Consider the following 5,886-nt stretch of genomic DNA (forward strand, 5'->3'; position numbering starts at 1 on the left):
CTGCTCTCCTATGTCTGCACCCAGAGGAACTACCTCAACCTGGATGCAGACACACACAAAGCGGGTTTAGGCACAAAAATGCATACTCGCATTACAGTGACATTCCATCTGTCAGCATCCTGGCCAACAGGTGCAGACACTGGATAGAGCAGATGCAAACCAAATGACTCTTATACACAAGATGAGAAACAGCCTAGTGCAGCGCTATCTTAATAAGGGCATGATAGGTAAGTGATATAGACCTAGATCGGTGGGACTTAAACATTTAATTGTTATGAAGTTGATGGACTGTGAGAGCTTTGGGACAGTGGTCACAACTTTTCAGGGGCTTTATGGGAAGAGGAGATGGAAGGGGTTAAAGAGAAATTACACCCCCTTTTTGGACATCGGTCAGTGTGGGGGGGGGGGTATGTAGAAAAAAAGAGCAGTAACACTATCTGACCTGCCAGATATAAAATAAATATACAAGTATTATTGTTACACACACAGTTGATTCCACAGATTGATAGGAACCATGATACTGTGTCTGTGTGATATTAAAGGGCAAATATCCCTCCTCCCCTGTGTGACATGAGCTTAGTCAGTTGCGGGGGGTACATGGAAAAGGGCCAGAAACACTGTCTGGCCTGCCAGATAAAAATATATATATTTGTTTACACAAACAATTTGAAGCATGATAATTTCAACAAGCGATTTCCCAATATCCCTTGTGTTGAAAGTGTAATGCAACCCCTCCTTCAAGTTGTTCAATTTTAAAGTGATGAATTCTGAGACCTCACATCTATCTGCTTTCCATAGTTTTTGTTGCATATATTCTCTGTAAAGCAGAGGGACTTCAAAGTCCCAGAATCCATCATTCACAATGGAGCAAGCTAAGGGTTTGGTTACATTACAGTGAAACTCTGAGGGGGGTTAAGGAACACATAGACAACAAATTTGCCCACAGGTTTTTATGGTTTCCTGTCAATATCAGGTAGGGTTATGAAAACATAAAATGCATTTAGATTTATTTCTAAAAGTTAGACTAGTCTTTATGCATTTTTTCCCAGCAGAATGAGGTCATGTCAAAATAAGGGGAATATTTACCCTTTAAAAAAGAATGTAAATTCACTGGGGGTGCCAAATTGTAAGGCATCCCTAATTTTTCTAGTCATTTACCAGATACCCCAAGCTAGCACTCATTTTCTTACAAAAAAACAGGCTAGGGTACTGCACCAGCATCTTTTTATAATCTCCAAGTGTCCATAAGAGCTAGTTCTTGGAAGGGAACATTTGAGTGTGGCAATCACAATCATTCCTGTTGTGATTGTAGTGACTAGAATCTCTATGATTTTAACTTTTATTTTCCATTAATGCTTGTTAGTGCAGGGGGGAGGGAGTTTCCTTCTGTGAAAAGGTAGATAGAAATATAACACTGCCCATTAGTCAAGTACATTACAAAGGCTGCAAATGCTGATTGGGTGCCTGAATCAGATGACTAGAAAGCTTTGGGCGAGGCTTTTAAAGATACAGCAAAATAAACTCATACAAATCTTTAATAAAGCTGTATTTGAAACTTTGAAAGTTTACTTGCCTTGACTTTGAACTAGCTCTGACTGTGTTTGCAGTAATACACCTATTATAAGCTTTTCTGTACACAAAAAGTGTGCACACAGCTATGACAAACATTAAAGTGCCATATAGAATGCAATGCCATTTATATGCACACTATATGTCCATTATTATATGCCCATTGTGACAATAGAAATAGAAAGTAATCACAAATTATTTACTAGAAAGTTCTAGGACAAGTTTATACTGACTGAACAATAAATAATCCAGCATTTAATAATGACATGTACGCCCAGCATACAGTTTCTATAATATGATGCCACAGTTACATAACTTGGGTATTCCAGTAGGATGGCAACAGAAAATAGCTAATAAGCACCTAGAAATGATGGGACCTCCTTTGGATATACTGTTAAGGCAAACAGCTTACCAAATGTACCTTTACAATATGTGGCAGTGATTTTTGTATGTTTGTATGTTTTAAAGACTGTAAAGTGATTAAAATGCTGAGAGAAAGTCAGAGACACTGGAAAGCACACATTACAAGTCACATCAAGCAGCAGCACAGAAAACCATCAATACATATATTCAAACCTACTTAGGTTACACTAGGACTAGGTATATATTGTATGTTACCCCATTGCTTTACATACCTTTTTGCTAGTGAACTTTAGCTTCAAGATTACAAGTACAAGAGATCTATGTGATCTCAGCTGCAGACTAGTCTTGCAGACTACAGGGACTGCATGAAGAATGACAATGACACCTTGTGGTGGGAAGGGTCAGATTTTTTTTTAGTACAAAACCTGTTGTTATACTGTTAAAAGTCATAATTATGAGTTTAAAAGTCATAATTATGAGAATAAAAGTCATAATTATGAGATTTAAAGTCATAATTATGAGATTTAAAAGTCATAATTATGAGATTTAAAAGTCATAATTATGAGATTAAAAGTCATAATTTCGACTTTTTAAAATCATAATTATGAGAATAAAAGTCATAATTATGAGATTTAAAGTCATAATTATGAGATTAAAACTCATAATTTCGACTTTTAAAAGTCATAATTATGAGAATAAAAGTCATAATTATGAGATTTAAAGTCATAATTATGAGATTTAAAAGTCATAATTATGAGATTTAAAAGTCATAATTTCGACTTTTTAAAGTCATAATTATGAGATTTAAAGTCATAATTATGAGATTTAAAAGTCATAATTATGAGTTTAAAAGTCATAATTATGAGATTAAAAATCATAATTTCGACTTTTTAAAGTCATAATTATGAGTTTAAAAGTCATAATTATGAGATTAAAAGTCATAATTTTGACTTTTTAAAGTCATAATTATGAGAATAAAAATCATAATTATGAGATTAAAAGTCATAATTTCGACTTTTTAAAGTCATAATTATGAGTTTAAAAATCATAATTATGAGAATAAAAGTCATAATTTCGACTTTTTAAAGTCATAATTATGAGAATAAAAGTCATAATTATGAGATTAAAAGTCATAATTATGAGATTAAAAGTCATAATTATGAGATTTAAAGTCATAATTATGAGTTTAAAAGTCATAATTATGAGATTTAAAGTCATAATTATGACTTTTAAAAGTCATAATTCACCATAATTTTTTTTTTTTGCTGGCCCCAGTGCTCTTCCGTAATTGTTTACAAACGGAGTGCTGTCCACAACCCAAATATATATATATATATATATATATATATATATATATATATATATATATACTGGGTTGAACTTTGTTTTTTTTTTTCAACCCAATCTAACTATGTAAATCTGCTGCCAGTCCCATCCTGAGGTTCCATGTTCTTTTTACCTGCATTTCCAACCCTCATTTCATTACCCTCTCCTTTCAACCAGCCACATTCTGATCATCAGGCCACTCCCAGAACAAACAACTTTTAAGCAAAATCATTTATTAAAATCTTATTTTCATTAAAAATCTTTTAAAACATAATTTTTGAAATACAAAAATATAAATTCTTAAATGCAGTTGAATTTTTGTAAAGCAATATGTTTCTGGGAGCCGGGTTATTCAAATCTGCATAATTTAAAACTAGTAAAGGACAGTTATGGGAGCACCACATGCCCCGTAAAATGCAATGGCCCTGGTTCTGGTCCATGAAAGTAATCTTAAAAAAATCAATTGGGGACACATGGGCCTTAATAAATGTTGTCAAACATACTGTTCTGGTGTCTTTGACTTCACTAATGTTCCTGTTCACAATTTATTAAGTGTCAGGAGTCTCCAATTAATTGTATATGTATACAGTATATTTGTTATTTGTGACGTTCTTGTTGTGTGCAGGAACTTGCAGCTGGCAGCCAGGTACCAGAATTCCTTGCATTTTACATAGATAGGTATGGGATAAGTTATCCAGAAATCCATTATCCAGAAAGCTCCAAATTACGGAAAGGTTGTCTCCCATAGACTCAGTAACGGAACTAGGTGGGGGCGGGCCCTGGTGCGGGCCGTGCAGCCGGGGCCCGCCCCCACCCTCGTCCCTGTGATTTTTGTCTCGCGCTGCAGCTGACTCCAGTGTGCGAGATCTGCCGGGGGGCCCTGCGGGGGTGCGGGCCCTGGCCCAGTTGCACCCCCTGCTCCCCCGGTAGTTATGCCCCTACATAGACTCCATTATAATCAAATGATTTACATTTTTTTCTCTGTAATAATAAAATACATTGTACTTGATCCACACTAAGATTTAATTAATCCTTATTGGAAGCAAAACCAGGCTATTGGGTTTATTTAATGTTTACATGATTTTCTAAAAGACTTAGGGGGTTATTTATCAAGCTCCGAATATCCAACCTCAAATAATTTATAGTTTTCAAAGCAAAGAAAAAAACAACAAATTATTCGAGATTTATAAAAGTCTGATTGTCTAAAAACTCAGAATCGAAAACCCCGGCATCTAAAAGCTCTAGAGGTCCTGTATAAGTCAATGGGGATGGTCCCACTGCGCTGATGTCCGTACCAATATTCGATGATTTCGGGGATTCGGAGCAAAAAACTCCGTAGTTTTTGTGGAAAATTCCGAACAATTCTGAGTTTTTGTGGAAAGCACCGAAGTTTTGCCCGATCCAATTTTTTCGGGCTCTTTTCCTCATAAATAAGGTCCATTCGGGAATTCGGAGTTGGATATTAGAAATACTGAGATAAATTCGGACCTTGATAAATAACCCCCTCAAAGTTATGAAGATCCAAATTACGGAAAGATCCGTTATCCAGAAAACCCCAGGTCCCAAGCATTCTTGATAACAGGTCCCATACCTGTACTTTCATCATTCAGAGCAAGTGACAAATTGCAAGTGCTGTGGTTGTGCAACTTTAGGTTGGATCCTTGGGAGGTTATCTATAAAGTTTGCGCAGTGCTTATTTATTCGCACATGGTTGTATTGCTCATTCTTTTTCTTGAACACTAAAACATTGCACTGCTGTGCCCATCTGTCCATTTTTTGGTGAATTCCCATTGCACATACATTTTCACAAATGGCTCACGAAGATGTGTTTGCGTCTGTACGAGGTTGTTGTGCGCAAAATATCGTTGGGAATTGCGTAATTCAAATGTAGAGCATGCGCATAAATATTTTTGTCATTTTTAAAAAGCCCTTAAGCTGGCCTTAGATCTGATTGTACGAATCAAGGATTTGTATGATTTTCGGACTGTGTGTGGAGAGTCCCGACATTTTTCGTCCGGCGGAGATCGGTCGTTTGGTCGATCGGACAGGTTAGAAAATTTCTGTCGGCTGCCGATAATATCTCTGCGTGTATTGCCGATCGTACGATTTTCAGTGAGAGACTGTCACCAGCTTTGGTCGGACATAACTTTCGCACGATTGCTGTCAGGGGCAGAACATCGGCTGATCTGTTCTTTTACTACTTTATTTGATCGGAATGGTTAGTGGCAGGTCGGGAGATGGGAAAGTCCGATCGTACGTTGATTCCTACGATCGGATCTTTACCATCTATGCCCAGCTGAACATTCGCAGTGCAAAAAAAAGTTCACTTATGTTTGAATATTAAATCCACCACTCGTATCCAGCTTTATCAATATAACCATGCGCAGGGCAAATATATTCACTGTGCGAACCAATCTGCCCTGTGCAAAGTTTATAAATGAGCCCCCTTGTGTGGAAAACATGCCATTCATAATATTACGTGTCCAAAGCGGCTCCTTGCACTTCCTCATAGTTGTGCTGGGAACCCTGACTCCATCCAGCCTCCTCTTGCAAATCACATGGAGGAGACTTGTATCTAGAGACTCTGGACAAGGGCCTCAATTATAACAACTGCCCGAGTGACTCCAC

Source organism: Xenopus laevis, chromosome 2S (genome assembly GCF_017654675.1).
Source record: "Xenopus laevis strain J_2021 chromosome 2S, Xenopus_laevis_v10.1, whole genome shotgun sequence".
NCBI lineage: Eukaryota > Metazoa > Chordata > Amphibia > Anura > Pipidae > Xenopus > Xenopus laevis.